Raw genomic sequence first — 23,326 nt, 5'->3', positions numbered from 1 at the left:
AATAAATAACTGATTGGGTGCCCATAACACCAAATGGTTAATCTTTCACTTGTGAGAAAACTCATCACCATTAGAGATGAGCCCAAAGTGGGTGGTGTTGTCTCCAAACTTCAAGAACTTGACTCTTTTGTTTCTTTTTCAGTTCTCGTTGCCTGCAGTGCCCAGCGGCATCCATCGGGGTTCCTGATTGGTTTTTGTTTCTGTTTTATGTTTTGTTTTCATTATTTTCCATTAAAAAAAATAAAAAATTATTCCTTTTCAATCTCCGCACTTGAGTCCTCCTTTCTCCCACACAACACCCCATGCTTCCACTAGTTTTCTTCTTATAAGTATTTGGTGCTCTGTAATGGATTGGTTATATAATGTGTGTGAATAAATAATGAAAAAATAATAACAAATCCATTATTGTGGTAAATGGGTTCAAAGATGCTGCCCAGTTTATCAGTGATCAGATTCCACTTTGTTTAAATGAAATCTTCTATAAGAACCAGGACTCACTAATAAATGTAAAAAAAATACTGAATTAATCTCTGAATAAAAACTGAATAAAATAAGAAATGACAGTCAGATGCTTTTTCTACTTTTATTTAATAAAGGAAACTTACATAACTTATTATTACTTAAAAAGGAAACTTATAATTCTATAGAAATGTTTATCACAAAAAGGAAACTTATAATTCTATATTAATGATTATCACATAAAGGAAACTTATAATTCTATATAAATGATCATCACAAAAAGGAAACTTATAATTCTATATAAATGTTTATCACAAAAAGGAAAAGTATAATTCTATATAAATGTTTATCACAAAAAGGAAAATTATAATTCTATTTAAATGATCATCACAAAAAGGAAACTTATAATTCTATATCAATTTTTATGACAAATAATGAAATAAACTCTATCCAAGCATCCATTCATCCGTCCATTCGTTTGTCTGTCCCTGTTTTCCCCTCTTGCTTACTTACTTTTCTACCCCATCTATTGGCTGATAAAGGAGACAGATGTAGATGGATCCTTTCTATTGGCTGATAGAAAGAATGGAATTTGGGATGGCAAATCGATGGAGGTAGAAATATGATAGTTGCTCCATCGTGTAGTAATAAATTATTAATTATTATTTGCTGTTTTTATTTATATTGTGCAGCTCTTCTATCCAGACATCCATTTGTCCATCTAACCATCCAGCCAACCCTCTTTGCCCTTCATCCTTTCTTACTCTTCTACCTTCATCTATTGGCTAATATACAGGGGTTGGACAAAATAACAAACACCTGGTTTTAGACCACAATAATTTATTAGTATGGTGTAGGGCCTCCTTTTGCGGCCAATACAGCGTCAATTCGTCTTGGAAATGACATATACAAGTCCTGCACAGTGGTCAGAGGGATTTTAAGCCATTCTTCTTGCAGGATAGTGGCCAGGTCACTACGTGATGCTGGTGGAGGAAAACGTTTCCTGACTCGCTTCTCCAAAACACCCCAAAGTGGCTCAATAATATTTAGATCTGGTGACTGTGCAGGCCATGTGAGATGTTCAACTTCACTTTCATGTTCATCAAACCAATCTTTCACCAGTCTTGCTGTGTGTATTGGTGCATTGTCATCCTGATACACGGCACCGCCTTCAGGATACAATGTTTGAACCATTGGATGCACATGGTCCTCCAGAATGGTTCGGTAGTCCTTGGCAGCGCCAAGTATTGGGCCAAGGGAATGCCATGATATGGCAGCCCAAACCATCACTGATCCACCCCCATGCTTCACTCTGGGCATGCAACAGTCTGGGTGGTACGCTTCTTTGGGGCTTCTCCACACCGTAACTCTCCCGGATGTGGGGAAAACAGTAAAGGTGGACTCATCAGAGAACAATACATGTTTCACATTGTCCACAGCCCAAGATTTGCGCTCCTTGCACCATTGAAACCGACGTTTGGCATTGGCACGAGTGACCAAAGGTTTGGCTATAGCAGCCCGGCCGTGTATATTGACCCTGTGGAGCTCCCGACGGACAGTTCTGGTGGAAACAGGAGAGTTGAGGTGCACATTTAATTCTGCCGTGATTTAGGCAGCCGTGGTTTTATGTTTTTTGGATACAATCCGGGTTAGCACCTGAACATCCCTTTCAGACAGCTTCCTCTTGCGTCCACAGTTAATCCTGTTGGATGTGGTTTGTCCTTCTTGGTGGTATGCTGACATTACCCTGGATACCGTGGCTCTTGATACATCACAAAGACTTGCTGTCTTGGTCACAGATGCGCCAGCAAGACGTGCACCAACAATTTGTCCTCCTTTGAACTCTGGTATGTCACCCATAATGTTGTGTGCATTGCAATATTTTGAGCAAAACTGTGCTCTTACCCTGCTAATTGAACCTTCACACTCTGCTCTTACTGGTGCAATGTGCAATTAATGAAGATTGGCCACCAGACTGGTCAAATTTAGCCATGAAACCTCCCACACTAAAATGACAGGTGTTTCAGTTTCATTGTCCAACCCCTGTATATAGATAGATCCTTTCTACTGGCTGATAGAAAGGACTGAAGATAGAATGGTAAAATAGATGGGGGTAGAAGAGTAAAGAAAGAACAAAGGGAAAAGAAGGATGGACGAACGGCTGGATGGGTAAATAAATGTTTGGATTCTTTACCTAAATAAAAATAGCAAATTGTAAATTTAATACTACACGAACAGCCGCAATATTTTAAAACTACTGAACTTGATAATTGAAATGCTTTAAATAATTTCAATTCTGGCCTACATTTATTTGAACTACATTTATTTGGGAACTGTGAGTTTGGTAAGATTAAAAACAGAATAAAGCTTTTACTCTTTTGATTTAATATTTTTAAAAAGACTCCACATCTGCCAATATTTTAGGCTTCTACAATGTTAGCAGTGCAAAAGCCAATTACTGCTATTACCAAATATTGTCCAGCCCTAATTAATAGTTGTAAGAAAATATGGACGGATGAATTAATGGATTAAAAACAAATGAACTGATAGTAAGTTGGGTAGACGAATTATTAGAATTTAGAAGTAAGAGTAGTTAATAAATTTAAATGTCAAAATACTCCTAATGAAGTCCTCTTCACCCCTGAAAAAAAGATTGTTAAACAGGTTATTTTAAAATGAAGTAAAATGAAATATAATGTACTGTATATTATTTAATTTATATTTTTAATATTTTTATATTATTTCTTAAATATAAAGAATAAAATGATTTAATAAAAGCCTGGAGGTGGGCCTGGTGGTCTGGTGAATGCTGGAGTTATCAGCGGCATCTGATAAATGTAGATGTCACTGGACTCTGAAGAATGCCAGCGACCATCTTCTCCCACTGCCACGCCTTTGTAGGTCTGGCTCATTGTTCTTTGCTGTAACACATCCAGAATTATAAATAAAAATGCTTAGACCAGGTTGAAGCAGGATCAGATATTAAGAAAGAACATTTCATTAGAGATCAAAAGACACTTCAGAGAAACTCTTACCCAAAAGCCTCCCTGCACCTCTATGGGCGGGGTCCTCTCAGTTCTGAGGTTGACATACACCTCAGAGATGTGGTGTCCAACCCGCTTTAACAGCAGAGGTTGTGTTTATCTCACAGTTCAACTAAAAAGCCACTCAAGAAATCTAACAAATGTGTCCAATGGCTAAAATAATCAGCCTTACTTTAATGCAGGCCTCAGCTCTGACCGTGCCTTCATGCAAGGGAGGAAGCTACAAAACAAACAAAATAAAGCAACTTTTGTTCAAAATGTATTAAAAATAAACATGTTTTAACAGCACACATGCTGCTTTTTATAAACTTTTACCAAGCAAATGTGATTTTTATTATATATAGTTATGCATCAATAATTTAAATGTAACAAATGTTATCACTGCACACCCACCATTTTTTCATGCATTTAGCTGGAATTAACAAACTTGATGGGTTAGCAGTAATTGATTCGTCTACTTCTCAATACTTACCCCTGGGTAGAGTCTGTAAAACTCATTGCTGAGCACCCACCAATGCTCAGACTTAAGGCCAGAATAGCACGACTTGTGCTGCAGTTTCACCTCCACCTGCTTTAAAAAGAAGAGGTGATCAATTATAATGTTAAGGAAATGTATATAAGAGTACAGACAGAACAGATCAAAACCTGCTGATCATTAAAGAAGTTCTGGGAGAAAATGTAAGCAAACATCCTGTTTGCACGCTCGCTGTCCTGTGGGTAATTCTGAGAAGCAGAACAAAGAAGAAATGAATAACCCATAAAGGTGTGAGAAAATAAAGAGTCAATTATGCTAAGAGATACTGAACTTACTTTAAACTGGATCAGAGGTCCAGAGTTCTCCACCAGTTCTCCCAGTGCAGCAGTGTCCTAATAAAATAAATAAATCTATATTTATAGGAAATACTACATACAGAGCCATGCCACTGTCTGTTATGATTTCCTCTGTTCAGTTCTTACTCTTTCATATATTTAATTAAATCAAAATGCATACCTGATGGTTGGTGGCTGCACCCGCTGCTTGTAAAGCCGGTTCTTGTAGATCTGTGTTCATAATCAAACATAAGAAAAATAATTAGGCTTACGATAGAATTTCATGTTGTAGACATTAGTCAGTTTTTAAATATTCTAAATGTTTGGTGGTGTGAAAAACAGACAGAAAACTTAATTAAAAAGGTGTTTTGGTGTTTTAGTCTGATAACATTTGAAATTAAATAGATTGGTATGAAAGTAATGATAAAAATAATTATAAGCTTTCAATATAGTTTTATTAATTGCATTAAATTGATAATCATACATTGTTTAAATATTAAGAATGTAATGTTTACAAAAACATGTAATGAATGTGTGCTTGTGACTATAGTGAGTTCAGTGAGATGATCCTGTTTAAACATGCTGTATTATAATCACACACACTACTGTAGTGAACAGTATGCATACTGATAGTACTAGTACATAAAATAGGTACTAATTCTACACACTGTTTAGTTTAAAAGCACTGTGAATGTTTTGATATTGAAACAGTTAATGTTAGCACTAATATTTCTCTCTCTTTTCAGCAGTGAGGGGGAGTTAAATGGCTTTATTTGACATTAGCGGTTAGCGGCGCTAGATGACGGTACCGACCCCCGATAAGCTCGAGCTCAGTTCGGACAGCGGCCACCTGAACTGCTCGCTCCGGACTCGGGGGCTTTTTTTGCTGAAACCTGCGGAGGAGAAGATAAGAGGTGAGTGCTGCGGCTGTGAGACCACCAACACAAACCAAATGTGAAGTTTGAAACAGAAAAGCCATGTTGTGTGTGAGAAAAGCGATGATTGCTGAGAGCAAAGCTGAACACGTCCGTCTCTGGTGAAGCTCCGTCGACGACTGAAGTCAAAATTCTCTCTACAGACTGACGATGATTCTGTTCGAACCTTCCAGCATTTAAATCAAAACAACAACAGCAGCAGCAGCAGCAGCACTTTACCTCTAATATGCTGCACATCTCATTCAATACACTCATTCAAACAACCCAATAATAATCAGAATCATATTATAATAGTGATAAATAATATTATAAATATATACTTATAATATTTTGTAACATTTTAATAATGTAGTAAAGAATGTAAACTGTAAATAAAACAATTTTCTGCACACTAGGAGCTCAATTTTATGTAAAACAACAAACTTTGGAAGTAAAGAATGAGTAAAAAATAAACTAAATATAACAAACAGTTGTAAATATACTTAAAAAAAAAAAAACATAGATATGCATGTGCAGTGTTACAGCAGCTTTCAAGAATATAAAAATGCAAAGTGTTTACATAAGCAGCCGTTAAAAAATGTTAAGCAAATATTGCACAGTTTTACAATGTATTACACAGAGTACAAAGTACAGCAGGTATTGCACATATTTAAATAAAGTTATTGCACTTAAATTAAATTCTAACACTTTGGTTACTCAGTGAAATGAAGCTTCTGATGTACCTTGCAATAAATGTGTATTTAAATATTGATGTGGTTTTTACTGTGCTGTGACGTCCTTTAGCTTGTATTTAGTACTTATCAGTAGCTGCATTACTTTTAAAACACAGAGGGAGACAAAAGCATCAATATCTAACCGTAAACAAAACTTTCTGCATCTGCAATATTAAAAATGTTAAAATAATTCTATGATAAAACACTGATAAAGCTGTAAGTGAGTTTGGCTAAATGTTTTGTGATATTAAATGAATCATTTTAATATGAAAGATTTTCTAGGACCAAATTAATCAGACAGAACCTTCTACTGAAGGTTTTCCCTTCCTATGTCCATACATTTGGCAAGTTTAGATTAGGAAATCGACATTGGAACTACCTGCACTACATCCTCTTTAGCACTATCCTAAACCACTGATCAAAGTTCCTCATCATAAATTCACAACACACCCAGTTTCTCCTATTAAGACTGCATTATAGCTGTTTATACCATTGTTTAATGAAGATATGGTAATAGCCTCCTCTTTTTAAATTAATATCTAAATGTAACATCTACTTTTAAAAAAATTACCTATGACCATAATCAGCTTTACTTTAACAAGACATCTTAAAGTAATTAAAATTACAAAATACAACAAGTTAGTTACACTGTAAGAAACAAGTACATACCATCTAACTTATGCATTGATTAATTTAGATGCACATCCCCTTACCAGAGGACTCAGGTGGCATAGAGATTATTTACACTAGGCCACTACTGCTGAGATCCAGAGTTTGAATCCACAGAGGTGCTATTGACCGGGCGGGCATTTACGTACAGACATGATTGGCTATGTCTGATGATGGCCGAGAGTCAAGGTAACATTTTTTGTGGATACTTGTCCAGTAAGCGTATTAAATAGTGTATGTGAATGCAAATAATCATGTTTAAGGAAGAAAATGACAGTGAATGCAAGAAAGAATGATAGGACATGTGAATAAGAATAGTTGTATGTGTGAAAGAGTTTGATTGAAACGGAAGCGAGTTTGATTGAAACGGAAATAATATTGAATTATCAGGACCTGATTGGTAGAAGACGTGGGATTTCTAGGACATGTCCCGCCTTCCTCATTATTACTGATAGGAGAGGATAGTGGACCGAGAGTGAATCAATGGAGCCATCGGCCTGTTAAACAACATTTTAAACTTTCCCACCATTGCCACATCAATGTTAGAAATGTGGGTTCAAACCCGACAGCCACCCACAGGAGTCTAAACGCGGCCGCTGAGGAAGAAATGCGGTGAAGCTTTATATCTGAATCATCAGCCAAGTGATGCGACCTCCATATCAGACTTAACCACAGAGAACAGAGGCTTCAGAGTCAGGGAAGAGGTGAGTTCACTGAATATGATGAAACAAGTCATTTAGCTTGTGCTAGATTTGGTTTTAGATTAGGATATTTAATGAATATTCGTCTTTGTAAGGGACCGTCTGCAAATTACACTTTTTAAACGTTCTAGTAATGCCAAACTAAGTAAGTGAGTTCTCATAAAGCAAATTTATAAGAAACTCTGTTTTGGAAGCTTTCTTAAAGAACAATAAATAAAATTACTTTATCGTTTTGATGGCTGTAGTTGCTCTACATTGGTGTGTCACTACATTAGATTTTTTTTTAAGTCGAATTACATGGAACTAAGAGATTTGTTTTCTTTTTAGAAAAAAAATCACTAATACAGCTACATGTTTTTATTTCTCATTCTGATTGCTAACTGCATGAGCACTGTGGGTATTCTGTAACATCACTTAGTATACCTACTTACATAGACTGTTCTTTATGTAGGTTATCTTAATAAGTAAAATAAAATATATAGATTCATTTTATATACACAATCATAAACAAGCTGCTGCACATGAAAGCTACAGACTTACAGTCTAACATTTCAAAATCTGTTTCAGTGCTCATTCTAACTTAGTCACTTGCACTATTAAAGTTTGTTATATTCCTTTTATTACAGAAAAGTTATGTAATTCATTATAGATTGAGACAAAGCTCTTTTGAGTAACTGTTCTCTAAATATTTGATTGTATTGGGTGAATTGCTATAGACTGGTTTTGAAACTAAATTCAATTCTTATGTTTTCAGTATTGAACTTCTAATGGCATGTGGAAACAAACTGGTTTCATCAAAGTTGCACGAGAGCCAGAAATTAAATGGCTTTATGATTCACAAGATATTTACATTAAAGGCAGTGTACATTAGACCATTACGCATTTCCGGTATGTTATTTAAAAAATAATGTAAGCAGTATGTTTATATTGCAATTTGTAGCATATATTTTTCATGGTTTGGCAATGAGCTAAACTTCAAACTAACATTTTCTAAATGTTCTAAATGCATTGTGTGTGTGTTTGTGTGTGTGTTTGTTTAGTTTGTTTTTAGTTTGACACCACAGATTTAGACGACAGTTGTGTGGAGGTTGACACTACAACAGCATCTAGTGACCCCAGAACTACCACTGGCCGTCACACCAGTCATTGTATGACTACAAGGGCTAAGGATACCTAAATCCACCTGAGTGACAGATTATTTGCTGTTGAGTTCTGAAATATTTGGTTTCTGCATGCAACAATACATAAGAAACATTTGTTTGCTTGGGAACAAGATCTTTGTTAACCAGTCTAATAGTGATTTCCTGACCTGTCCATAACTTGGTAATAAATATCTAAATATTAAATGGGGTGTCCTCATTTTTTCACATTACTGCATTGTTCCATTTATCAGAAATACTTTATGAAGTTTTAATTACTATCACAAATAACTCTAATAACCATAACTAATTGGGAGTTTGGACATTGTAAATTCTTTGGCCAATTGCACGCCCGTGACGGAAGGCATGTCCATTTGGGTCAAGCAGTTGCAGGCAACGTCTCACATGCCAGCGCTGTTTTCTGATGTTGCAAGACTGTAGTCCTCCTAGCATGTACCTTACATCTGCATTTGGGGTGGTTTGAAGAATCTTATTAACAATGTCAGCCAAAGCCGCATCAGACATTGCTGTATACGTCAGTTAACCAATTTGAAGTTGCTGTCTGTGCCTGTACAATGTCCTCCTGCTGATTCCAAAGCATACAGCTATTCTAACAACTCATTTCAAGAGACAAACAGTAGGTAATTTGTTTATGTAGTATATTGTACTGAGGGCGACCTGGATGACCAGTTCTGATTGTTGGAGGTACTCTTGGAGTAAATATATCCCTATGTCTAATTTCTACTGATCTTGAGTTTTCATATTAATTTATTAGGAAACAAAAACATGCATAAAGTGCCTCCAGTGCACCCAAACTTCATTGACTGTCACCTCCTTCTAACTGCTGGCTAATTAAAAGAAAGTAAACAATTGTCAGTGTATCCATTAAGCTCACAAAATAATATTTTCAGAATCATGCTGTGATGTCCCATGCTGTCAGTTTTCCTTTCAACGTTCTGAATGCGTCTCATTGAGATAATGAAAAAAAACAGTAAAACATGTCCTCCTCATTACCATTTATTTCCACAAACCGAAGTGACCATGTAAAAGAAGGTAAATAAGTAGAAATATCATGGCTAGCTCACCAAAGCTCAACAAAGGTGTAAAGTCATTGTTAAAAGCTCTGCTGCCAGATTTAAATGTATTTTGTAGCTCCCTCCACGACATGAACTCACCAATGTTTTTCTGAGAGTTTCTACACAGTCACCACCAAGGCTGGGGTAAAACTGCCATGTACTTGGCTGTGTTATTCACCGAGATTAGACTGTGCTTACTGTAAGCCATGCTGACTGCAGATCACAGTGCCTCTTTCTACAATGATGCATGGGTGAACGGTGTAAGAAATTGGCGCCACCTGTCGGAGAAAATCGATAAACATGTGCAGTCCCAGGTTCATGTAGGTGCATGTGTAATTTATGAACAATGGAAACAACATGGGAGAATAGATGAATGTACAGAAAGAGATGTTAGGAATGCTGCTAATTATTGGAGGAATGTCTTAGAACCAATTGTGAATGTTACTCTTACATTGGCCACTTGCAATTTAGCTTTAACAGAGAGATCTTGGGACAACCAAACAGTGGGAACTTTCTCGCCATTACTGAACTACTCGCAGGTTATGATGTGGTCCTTAAAGATCTCATTATGAAACCACCAGAATGAGTTCATCTACATTATAGCACAGCATGTGAAGCAGGATTTCCAAGCTGAAATTAGTGATGTTTTCCTTCTTTTCTGTGATCATGGACACCACTCAAGATATATCCAAAAAGGATCAGCTCAGCCAAGTCTACAGATATGTAACTATTAAGAAAGACTGCAACAATAATCCAACATTGTGTTCTTGGGATTTGAAGAAACACCTGATACAACAGCTTGTGAACTTGAAAAGAAAATCTTGGAAAGTATTGAAAATAATTGCCTTGATCTCAGCAAATGTCGTGGACAAGGATATGATGGGGCGGCCAATATGAGTGGAATCTATTCAGGTGTGCAGGCCAGAATTGCTGAAACGGAGCCTCTAGCATATTATGTTCATTGTGCTGCACACAATCTTAATCTAGTTCTTAATGATTCAGTGAAAAATATACCAGAAATCAGAGAGTTTTATAACACTGTAGAGGCACTTGTACTTTCTTTGGTCACAGTGTAAAAAGGTGGTCAGTGCTCAGTGGCATGATTTCATCAGATTTATCACAGCATTTCAAGTTAACGCTGAAGCGTCTGTGTCCCACATGTTGGTCCTCAAGGAATGACTCCCTTGTTGCTCTCCAGTACCGTTGAAGAAAAAGCTGGAAAAATTTAGCTTCATTATTCTTGTTGTCCTTCAGACAAAAGTACAGGAAAACATAAACACAGTTTCCAAGTTATTACAAGCAAAAGATGCAGATATCCAAAAGTCAGTCAATTTGTTTAATTCTGCAGCTAATGCCGTATCAAAATTTAGAGCAGACTTTAACAAAGCAACAGAAACTGCTTGTGGAATTGCAGAGAAATTTGGAATCCAAACAATGTTTGACCCGAAAAAGAAAAACTAAATGTTTCTATGATGAGCTGTGAGGATGAGAGACTTTCTAACAGTGAAAGCCATTTCCGTAAATGTGAATGTATTCAATGACAGTGTGACCTTTTGTGTCTCGTCCCGTCCTCAATCACAGACACTGGTTGGTGGATGAAGGCTTTTTTTTATTTGTCTGCAACGAGTTCAGCAACCACATGAAGTCAATGGAATGGTCAGCTAGCCAGCCCACAGCAGTGCTCAGTCTATCTGCTGCGGCTGTTTACAGTTTTCTTTATATAATAAACATAAAATTATCAAACCAATGATTGTACAGTATAATAATATACATATAATTACATATATTCTTATATAATAATTAAAATACATATGCATAATACATATAATTCCATATTCATAAATATAATACATATTATAGCTCCTAATATCTATAGCTTCTAGTATATTATCTATTATAGCTTCTAATATCTATTATAGCAATCTAATATAGTTATTTTTATACTTAAAATAATGATAATAAATAATAAATGCATATCTCTATATTTCTTATTACATGTGAATATTGTTACCACACCATCCATTTTTGTATTTTTTCAAAATACTACAATGGCGGCAAAGCCAAAACATTTTTTACAACGTATACTTAAGTGACAAAATAAATAATAAATTGTTTAGACAAAATAAACAAACCCACCTGCAACGAGTTCAGCAACCACATAAAGTCAACGGAATGGTCAGCTAGCCAGCCTAAACAGAACAGGCTAATCAGTGACTGAGCACGTGTGATTTACAAACTTCGATTAAAAGAGTGTAAAATAGCCTGTATTCACAACCAGCTCATAAATGTTCATCTACATACTGTTAATGAACAAAATATAGCAGAGCTGAACAGTTACTAGCTTAATAAAAGTACACAGTCTACAGTATATTTAAGAGTATTTCGGGAGCTTTGCTTAGACTAACTTACCCACAGCAGTGCTCATTCTATCTGCTGCGGATCTCCGAGCATTCAATTAGCTTAATAGAAAAAGGTACTGGTGGCATATGACCAAAAGACCATTTGCAGGAATCTCACAAACTTTACACATAAACATGAGCATCTTTTAACACTGTTACATCAGCATGTGTCATTTTTGTTTGATCATTAGATTTTACTGAGACACTTGAGTTTATTGTATAGTTCAACGAAGTATTCAACTAAACAAGGGCTCTTCCGGGATTTGAACCCAGGACCTCTCGCACCCAAAGCGAGAATCAAACCCAAAGACACCTCCCTAAATTTACCCAAGAATTGCAAATCCTGAACAAACCATCCTACCCAAATATTACAGTAACCAAATAACTAAAGTTAAAATTCTTTAGGTCAACATTTTTTAAATAATTAAATAAACTTTAATTTACATGTCATTGATCAGTTAATTCAATGTGTTTTTTTTTTTTTTTTTTTACATACAAATAAAACAATTTAGTTCAGTGGCAAAAAATATTAGCATTTAATATTCTAATAATAAAGTTAGTAATATTTATTTCTTTTTCTACATAAAACAAATGTTATGATGTTTTGTGTTATCGGTTATTAATACTAAAGATTGAAAGAAATTTACGTTGACATGAGATTTTCTTTGTCGTGTTGACTTCATACTCTGCACTGTTTGACTTTCCTTCACAATGACAGTGCTTTACATTTAAACATGGATTCACAAAACCTCTCAATGGCTTTTAGAATAACTCTGGCAGCATGATTTTATAAAGGTTTTTTGTTTGTTTTAATTGTATGAGGACAAAGTTTAAACTAAAGGTTAGAATTTTAATAATGTGGTCTGGCATCTACGTAGAAAGCTGTTCAAGTTTTGCCATTTAATCTCTCCATTTCATTTCCATTTGCACACTGGGATTAAAACCTGAAGAGGTAGTTGATGAATTAAACATGGATAAACAAGGGCTCATCTGGGATTTGAACCCGGGACCTCTCGCACCCTAAGCGAGAATCATACCCCTAGACCAGTGAGCCAGTCAGGACAAACGCCAGGGCATTTCTTTGACCACTGTGGCTTAGCATCAAAACCATGTTGACTGGTTGCACTGGGAAGTTTATTCATGACAAAACAAAATTCAATGCAGAGCTTCATTAAAGCATTTCTAACAGTTTAAGCATGAGGTGTCATTAAAGGCATGAAGGGTATTTGCATCCGCATAAGCTCACCAACTTTTACCAGTGTATCAGCATGTGTCATTTTTGTTTGATCATTAAATGATAACGGGACACTTCATAAGTTTTTGTATAGTTCAACAAGGGCTCATCTGGGATTTGAACCCTGGACCTCTCGCACCCAAAGCGAGAATCATACCCCTAGACCAACAAGCCAGCAGGAACAAGGGTCTATGTTGTCTGTTGAGCTGGTAAGTGTGGTCGGTACTTGCATTACAAAACTATCAAAACCTCCAGTATCAGTACATAGACTGGTTATAACCTCTTTTTAAAGAGTTAAAACATGAAAAATATTTAAAGGCTCCAAATAGTAAAAACTTATTTTAATTAGTCAACTGTCAGGACTGGGAAGCATTTGAAAGCTTTGTGCTGTTTTCATAAAGTACATTTGTAACCCCATGTAATTAGACAGGCTTTACATGTTTACCAATTTAATGCCACCTTTGATTTCTAATTGCACACTGTGATACATTTTGAAGAGACATTTTGATAAGTCAACATTCTTTAGTGAAAGAGCAGGGGATTAAAGAAGGGATCGAAAATAGTTGTTTTTTTTCTGCACACAGATGTAGGAAGGAAAGTAAACACATGATGGCAGACTCCATCTACATTTTACTAAACACTGTAACAGAGCTGCACTGTTGGAAAGAGAAGCTGAAGAAATGAAGTGATTCAAACGTATAAGAATGATAGCAGGCTTTAAGCTGCACTAGTCTGCAGTTCAGTCATGGCATTGCTTGGATTTGTTTGCCTTCTTTCAGTCATTTTAGGTGAGAAATACTATTATATCTAATGTATTTTTAATAATCTAATGTTTTCTATTTGTTTTTAATTAAATTAACATTTATTTTTCTTTTTTTTTTTAAAGTTTATACCTCTGCACAGACTATTACACCAATTTCTACCACTGAAAATGTCTTGGAGGGAAACTCTGTTACTTTATCCTGTAATTACAGTAGATCAGGAAATGATAACCTGCTGTGGTATCGTCAGTTCTCCACATTCAGACCAGAGTTCATTATTCTGGTTGCTGAATATCAAAAAGAAGCTGCAGGTTCTAAATTTTCTGCAAAGATAAATGAAGATAAAAATCGAGTGGATCTGAACATCATCTCTGCTGCAGTATCAGATTCTGCTCTCTACTACTGTGCTCTGCGGCCCACAGTGACAGGAACTCATTCTATACTGTACAAAAACCAAACACCTACATTACATGTGATACATGATGAAAAATATTGTTAATAGAACTTGATATAATCATATTATATTAATATAATAAAATGTTATAGTTCTATATATAATGTTAACCTTAATATAACCTTATTCTTTGCTTACAGACTACTGTAATACTATTATTACAGTAGGTATTACATTTTATTTGTTATTAATTAATGAGTAATTATAAATAATTTAAGACAAATTGTTTCATAGTGCTTTTTATAAATCCTACATTAGGTTTTGTGTTTTTGTTATTGGTGTAGTTGTGTGTCTGTTGTCTGAACAAAATAAATGTTAATTATGTATTTTTAAGTATACAGTAATGCTAACTGTATAATTATAATACAGGAAAATGTAGCACATGGACCCTCTTTAATGTATGCATTTATTCATTTCAATAATTAATTTCTGTGGTTCAGCCTCCCAAAAGCCCTGGGCAGGAAAAAAAACGTGTAATCCAATCTGATACTGTTGCTTAATGTAAATAACACTTAATGTAAATAACTCAATGTAAATAACACTTAATGTAAATAACACTTAATGTAAATAACACTTAATGTAAATAACTCAATGTAAATAACACTTAATGTAAATAACACTTAATGTAAATAACTCAATGTAAATAACACTTAATGTAAATAACACTTAATGTAAATAACACTTAATGTAAATAAGGACATTGTTTGTGTGTAAAGCAAATAACACACGAAGATATGTTCCAACACAGTGCCGTTTATTGCCACTTACTCTTGATGACATCATTAACATGTGCCACTGATCTACAACTTATCCACAACAGCCATTTAGAAATTAAAACACACTGAGCTAGTTAAACTGATAGCATAAAAAAATCATCTACTACTGCCACATCTAATAACACTGTTTAAACACAATAAAAAAATGCTATTTAAATTATAACGTCTGCTTTACGAATATTTAGAGGCATGAATGCACCTAGTCATGTCCAAATATGATGTAAGTCACTGTTTATTTATTGTAAATAACACAATTATGTAGAGTAATAACAGCATGACAGTCATTTGTCAGGAGTCCACATACTTGTTCCTGCATTAGGTTGTGATGCACTTTATTGTTTTTTAGCTGTATTTACATCATTTGCATTTAAAACACTAATGATTAATTACATTGGTTTCCAAAAGTTCATGGCATGGATTACTTAAGATGTTGGAAACAGATGCATCTAGATGCATGACATATGAAGGCAGGGTTAACATAAATGCACATGGATTGGGGGTGGGGTGAGGTGGGGTTATGTTCTTTCATACAGTATAGACAAATTTTAGTATGCCAGATGTAAAACTGACACTTAGCTCAATGATGTTACTCCTTCTCTTCATTTTACTCATTACTGATAAAAATGGTAAGTGTTATACAATAAGTATCATATTTCAGTAAGTTTGTATTAAATCCACCATAACAAGTATTAAAACAATTTTAGTTAATGTTTTACATTTAAAATGAAATAAATGTTCTATATTGTTAACATGTTTTATAGCAGATGCTGCTGAGAGTATTACAGCAGATAAACCCAGTTTAACATCAGATGAAGGCAGCAACATCACACTATCCTGCACATATGAATCATCACTTAATAGACTCCACTGGTATCGACAAAAACCTGGATCAACACCAGAGTTTCTACTGCTGACTAATGAGGGTTCTGTCACCAGGGCTCAATCACCTGACCCAAGAATGTCCATCAATTTTAACAAAATGAATAAGAAGGTAGAACTGGAGATCGTCTCTGCTGCAGTATCTGACTCTGCTCTGTACTATTGTGCTCTGCAGCCCACAGTAGCAGGAAATTCAACTACACTGTATAAAAACCTTCTCTCAGAGGAGGGAGCTATAAGCATGTTTACATTTTTTTATATATCATTTGCTTTCTCAGTCCTCAGGCAATGATGTCAAATAACTATAAAGCTTAAGTGAGCTCCTGATCTATGTGAGAAATTTCTCCACCTTTTTTATCAACAAAACAGAGTCGATCAGATCAGCCATCCCTACATTAGATGATGAACTCTCTGAGCTCACGGTCTGCTCTGCTTTTCTGACCCAGTTTGACTCTGTGACTTTGTCCTTTTTAATTGATATTGTAAATCATATAAAGCTACTAATTTCACACTGGACGTTATTCCTTCACGTTTACTTGTGTTTGGGACGTTGTCGGCCCTCGTGTTTTGTCCATCATTAACGGTAGCCTTAATGATTGTGTCTTAAACACTCACCCGCTCATCAAAAAATCAAACCTAGATCCCACCTCCTTCTCTAATTATAGACCAATTTCCAAACTGCCGTTCTTATCAAAAGTTTTAGAGAAGGTTGTCTATCTCCAGCTGGTTTCAGGGCTCATCACAGTACAGAGTCAGCTCTACTCAAACTGACTAATGATTTATTACTTTCTCTTGATCCTAGTCATTGTGTCATTCTAGTTATACTGGATTTAACTGCAGCATTTGACACTATTGATCATAATATTCTTTTAAAGCATCTTTACTCCATCGCTGGGATTCAGGGAAAAGCTCTAGGTTGGTTTTCCTCCTACTTGAAAAATGGCTCATTCACAGTTCAAGTAGTTCCCATTAACTAAACTCAAGGCTCTGTTTTGGGTCTTGTTCTTTTCTTACTATATCTGATCCCCCTGGGTAAGATTTTTCAGAAATTTGGAATGCACATTTGTTCTTTTAGTAAGGACATCAGAAGATTCCATCAAGAGATACAACAAAGTCTTAGATCTGGTGAAAAAAGGCTTGACAAAGGCAGAGGCATAAATGTGGAAAACAGGATAAATGTGGATAGAAACACAATTGTTAATCAGGCCGCTATAGCGGAATTGGCCACAGTCAGTCCTGAAATGTTCCTTGCCCTGAAGGTTAATTTAAAAAAAGGCAGCAACTTACAAACGTTTGCTAAGCTTTGTGAAGATCAGTGTGCTCAGGAGCCAAATCAAACCAAGATATGTGCATTAAAAGAAACAGGTGATCTCCTTGACATTAACAAAAAGTGAGTGTACTGTCCAAAAATATTTTAACTTGGTGGTTCATAGTTACAAATTTAGTATAAAGCGGCAAAAACTTTTGATATATTTTTGTTTTATGAAAAGATAATGTGTACAATCCTTTTTGTTGTATGGTTGTAGCTGCAGCTGTTGGGAACATGGGAATAAGCATTTCCAAAAAATAGCCATTATTTTTATATTTTGGACAATTGTTATGGTGTAGTTTTATATATATATTTATAATTTTCTTTGTACCAAAAATAGCCTTGGTTATCTTTGAAAAATTACAGAAGATTTAGCTATTAGTTTCTTATTTAAAACTGTTTTTTTGTGGCTGTAACTGTTCGCACAAAGCAGTCTTTATTAATGTGTAGAGATGTTTTAGTATAATTTTATATGTTCTAAATACAATAAAGTAAAAACATTCAGTCTGTCATGCTGGTTTGCTCAGTTTGTTTCTTATGATTTCATGTTTTATGTAGCAGGAAACATTTGGAAGTTGTGCATTTTAATAGATGGACTTCAAAAGATATGCACCTTATTAGCAGGCATTTTACTGATCTGTAAGTTACTTATACTTAATGAATGATTTATTAATATATACACATGACTTGTAAATGTATATTATGTCATGGCTTTACTTGGTGGGGCACATCATCATGAAGTCATGCTGAATGTAGACAAAGTTCACGATGCATAGATACATTAACTAATGATGTGTAAATATGTAGTTTATTAATAAATGGATAGTTCAATAGAATTAAGAAGCAGTGCACCAAACCAAAATATCCAGTCAACAATGGATGTGCTAGTCTCTAACTGTACAACAGCAAGGTAGAGCTGCTAGGTAGATATGGCTAATAAAAGGGCGGGTAAGTGTACACTACAACATCTCAGCAATGCTGTTTTGCCAGAAACATTCATGCTGTTGCAACACACTTTAACATGTCACTACCAGGATAGGCCACAGGTGTGTTCAGAATAGTCTACCATCCAAATAATAGTTGGTCAGTGATGGGTTATGTATAATAAAAATGTCAATACATTTGTTATGCTTTTCCCAGCTTTATTTAATGTTGTGTGTGAAACATAAAGGACAAGAAAACTGTGGAATACTGATTCCATTTACCTTCTCAAGAACAACAACTAAAACTGTTGATTAAGTCCTGATAAACTGGTAGTTAAGTGTTAGTATATGCCAATCAACATTTCAACAAAGCAATGCATGAATTTATACAGACATGAATCATTAGCTACACAACAAACCTAAAAACATAAAAGGTGATCTAAACATGGCTGGATTACTGACCGGGCCAGTGGGGCCAGCGCCCAGGGGCCCAAAACATTTTGCGATGCCTATCAACATTTATGATACAATATATTTTTATTTCCGAGGGCCCTCCATTTTAAGGATCCTCTGACTATTAGGGACTTTGACCCCAGGGCCTCTTGGGGGCCCTAGCCATGCTTTTGGGGGCCCTAGCCATGCTTTTGGGCCCCTTATGAAAATGGATGAGGCGTTGTGGCACTGCTCTGACTTCGACTTCTGGCTATTAGGGGTCCTAGGAAAGAGGGGGGCATATTTTTAGAGGGCCCTGGTTATGAGAGCCCCTACCAGGTGGCCCTAGAGAAGTGCAGGGCATACCATTAGAGGGCCCTTGATCACGAGGGCCCCTGCTATGGGGCCCTTGACTTCCATAGAAGTCGTTTACCATGGCTCCTTGACTTTCTAGGGACCTACAAATTGCCAGGCAAGCTACCATATTTCATAACAGACGTTTTGTTGCAAATATGCGATTCAGGCCCTTACTTAATGTTTCTGAATTTGTATTGTTTCAAAATTATTATGTTCAATTTCTCTTAAGCGCAGAGACACAAATTAATTTAGCAATTTTGCAATTATTTAAATTTAAGACAAGCAATTTGTCTGATGAATGCTATCTTTGACACCGATTAAATTGAGTGAATTTGGCCAAGGGTGTGATTTCACTTATGTGAAAACAACAAGCCATTTGACTAGTTTCATGTTTCCCCTTTAATAAACAACAGTAAAGAGACCAGTGGTCACTCTAGCTCTAAAGGAATGCATGAAAGGAAAAGTGCCTTTTCATACAACAGAACTGCAAGCTAATTTTACTGAGTAGCACAATTTTGGTTTGGTGACAGATGATGAAACAGCAAGTTGTTTTGTTGTAGTAGCTGTGGCTGCGTATGCGTGTAACCCTGATATTTTGTTTGAGGATTATTTATTGGAAAACATATTTTATTCAGCTTGTTATTCAATGACTATTCAATGACAGTTTGACATGTTTCAAGGCAGTGTGAAGGAGTCTCGACAATAATTAAACTTGATTTAATATCATTAACACAGCATTTTTAATATACTCAAAACCTTCCCCCTGTCTCCCTCTCCATGCCTCTCTCTCTCTCTCACACACACACACACACACACACACACACACACACACACACACACACACAAAACAGCATTTTTTGTAGTAGATAGTGGCTGCCCCTCCCCCACTCTCTCACTCAGTGGTGAAAAATTGTTACATTGCCCTAAATTCCCACGGGGCTGAGCCAATCAGGTGTTGCGATAACTTCCAAGTGAATATGCAAGATATACTGTATATTAAACCCTCTGCCAGTATCAAAACTCCTCACATTCAGACAGTTCAGCTTGCGAACTTGCTCTGTGCTTTTACTACAACTTTTACCTTGCTATTACCAGATTAGCAACCAACAGCCTTTTTAAAGGCTCATTGCCCTTTATACTGCATTATATAATTTTATAATATATATAAATATTTTAATAATACATTATACTATACTATATTGCATATATTCTGTTACATTCTTTTCATAGTTTTTTCAAAGGCTTATATATTATATTATATTACATGATATAATATTATATTACTATATATAATATATTAAACTTTGAAAGGTTCACAGCCTTTTTCAAGGCTAGTGTAATGTTGCTAACTAGCAACTCACAGCTTTTTTAAAAGCTTATTGTTATTTGCATATTACATTATTGATAATAGTAGAAGTGTAAGCTTTATAATATTAGTACATACATACAATACATTTACAATAACAACAATTTATAGCTAAATAGTTATAGGTCAGCCTTTTTTATTACATATTGTATCTGGTTCTACAATTTTGTGATTGTATTTTTTTCCTGAACATACAACATAGAAACAACATAGTAAGTATTGGATATGAATAGGAATTTGCAAGACAAGCTTCTATATTTGCATCTTAAGAAACACTTGAGTAGTATATATCCTACACTAACTGTCAAAATATGATTTATGACCCCTGATTTATGACCCCCTCTGTGTATGACAGACTAGTTTTGATTGACAGATCATTTTGACCGACAGGCCATGGTTCCTCACAGCCCCCCTCCCTCCCTCCCTCCCACCCCACACACACCCCATTCTACTCACACACACACACACCACACCCACCCCACACACCCACCCCACACACCCACCCCACACACCCCATCCCCACACGCCCACCCCAACCACAGACCCCCACCAGCCCCACACATCTCTCCCTACCCCACCTCACAATCCTTGAATGGCAGGTAATGTTGACTGACAGAACAAGGGCCTTTTAACAGAACAATGTTTTTTAACATCAAAAGTTTTGGTTACACTTTAAAATAAGGCTCCCTTTATAAAGGGTTTATAAAGGGTTAATAAAGGGTTAATAAACCGTTTATTAAGGGTTATTAAATAGGTTGTAAATGCCTTATAAGTCATTAATAAGCTGTTATAAAGCATGAATAGAAAGGGCAACCGGAGTGTCACTTGCCAAATAGTGATCCTACATCATTGCCAAATAGTGAACCCACATCAATCTGTAATGTTAAGCCTCATATCATGTCAGGAACTTATCTAGCTTTCTCTTCTCTATCAGTCAGCATTAAACCTGTCAGCTTCATCATGTGTTAATAAGTTTAACCATTTAACCACCATGTTTAACCATTTAACCACCAACAGGACGCCTTTTTTAGTCATTAAAGATAATGCGGCGAACATCAACATATGAAATGACTAAATTCACATTCTAAAGTCTTAGCAATATTTATTTTTACCTTGACATTTTCAGCATACTGACATCTTCCTCATGGTTGCCACAGGTTCTGGTTTGCTGCAGGTCACTCTCAGATATCTGTGACCTATCTAAACCATCTTAAACTTATTTTAAAGTGTAACACACTTCACCATTTGTTAATGAGTTATTAACACTTATAACTGCAAAACAGGAGCCTTATTTTAAAGTGTAACACACTTCACCATTTGTTAATGAGTTACTAACACTTATAACTGCAAAACAGGAGCCTTATTTTAAAGTGTTACACACTTCACCATTTGTTAATGAGTTATTAACACTTATAACTGCAAAACAGGAGCCTTATTTTAAAGTGTAACACACTTCACCATTTGTTAATGAGTTATTAACACTTATAACTGCAAAACAGGAGCCTTATATTAAAGTGTAACACACTTCACCATTTGTAAATGAGTTACTAACGTTTATAACTGCAAAACAGGAGCCTTATATTAAAGTGTAACACACTTCACCATTTGTAAATGAGTTACTAACGTTTATAACTGCAAAACAGGAGCCTTATTTTAAAGTGTAACACACTTCACCATTTGTTAATGAGTTACTAACGTTTATAACTGCAAAACAGGAGCCTTATTTTAAAGTGTAACACACTTACTTCACCATTTGTTAATGAGTTACTAACACTTATAACTGCAAAACAGGAGCCTTATATTAAAGTGTAACACACTTCACCATTTGTTAATGAGTTATTAACACTTATAACTGCAAAACAGGAGCCTTATTTTAAAGTGTAACACACGTCACCATTTGTTAATGAGTTATTAACACTTATAACTGCCAAAAAAGAGACTTACTGTAAAGTCCATTTATTTACAAACATTAGTTACAAACATTAACATTTAGCTAATATAAGAAATAAATTGTGAACATTCACACTGGAAATGCTTTTTGTATGTCCTTGAACAAACGTCCAAGTGGCCCATCAGGATGACGAGAGCCAAGCCAGGATGACCATTCAAGTACCTTGAGGTGCTCTTTTAACAAAGTCTCTGTGCGATTTCCTCTCAGTCTATAGATATGTCCTTTGATAATCCCCCAAGCTCGTTCAATGTGTTGTGTGTGGCTACCGGACTGGGGATCCACAAACCACCTGCTGTGGTTTGTGGTATAGTGTTTGTACCCCATGTTCCTCAACACAGCCTTATATGCCCTCCACTCATCACTGATTATGCTGCTTCCTGCCTTAACATGCTTTCTGATCAGAGGAACAAGGTGGTTTCTTGATCGTTTCTGCACTAGTTTTAACACCAGTCTCCGTCTTTTGTCTTTGACACCCATCATTCCAAAGACCCATTTCTTCCTTCTCCATGTATTTCCAAACCGTCCCCGTGCATACAAAAAAAAAAAAATGATCAATTTAGTGCACACAAATTACAGAAAATATGGTACATCTGGTTTTAAACTGTCATATTAGGAATTAGGTACATAGTGTAATTTAATTTATGGATAATTATACAGAAAAAAACCTTAATAATGTCTCCAGCACTGTTTGTTGTAAGATTCTCTTAAAAAAAAAACATTCATATAAAATATTTTAATGAATGAAATGTAAATACATATGCTATTGTTATTGGTATACATATATCCACTTTAAATTTACACACAATGTGTTTTGTCTTTTATTCATAAATATGAACAAAAATACATGCATTCAAAAGCATGATTTATTTATTGAATAGGATTTAAATTAATTAATTTTTATTATGTCATCAAGTACATTTATGACAGGTAGTTATTCAT

At 35.4% G+C, this 23,326-nt stretch overlaps 1 long non-coding RNA gene and 2 other non-coding genes across 3 annotated transcripts; 1 reads left to right on the top strand and 2 right to left on the bottom strand.

Moving 5' to 3' along the window:
• The first annotated feature begins 7,046 nt into the window (after nt 1–7,046).
• LOC134311411 (uncharacterized) lies at nt 7,047–8,632 on the top strand. Its single transcript, XR_010011412.1, has 3 exons — nt 7,047–7,334; nt 8,086–8,219; nt 8,372–8,632. It is a non-coding gene; the product is annotated as an uncharacterized LOC134311411 (long non-coding RNA).
• Nucleotides 8,633–12,927: 4,295 nt separating this feature from the next.
• trnap-agg (transfer RNA proline (anticodon AGG)) lies at nt 12,928–12,999 on the bottom strand. The gene has a single exon. It is a non-coding gene; the product is annotated as a tRNA-Pro (tRNA).
• Nucleotides 13,000–13,281: 282 nt separating this feature from the next.
• trnap-ugg (transfer RNA proline (anticodon UGG)) lies at nt 13,282–13,353 on the bottom strand. Its single transcript has one exon. It is a non-coding gene; the product is annotated as a tRNA-Pro (tRNA).
• Between the last annotated feature and the right edge of the window lie 9,973 nt (nt 13,354–23,326).

This window comes from Trichomycterus rosablanca, chromosome 4, assembly GCF_030014385.1.
Source record: "Trichomycterus rosablanca isolate fTriRos1 chromosome 4, fTriRos1.hap1, whole genome shotgun sequence".
NCBI classification, from domain to species: domain Eukaryota; kingdom Metazoa; phylum Chordata; class Actinopteri; order Siluriformes; family Trichomycteridae; genus Trichomycterus; species Trichomycterus rosablanca.
This window is presented reverse-complemented; position numbering and strand designations above follow the sequence as displayed.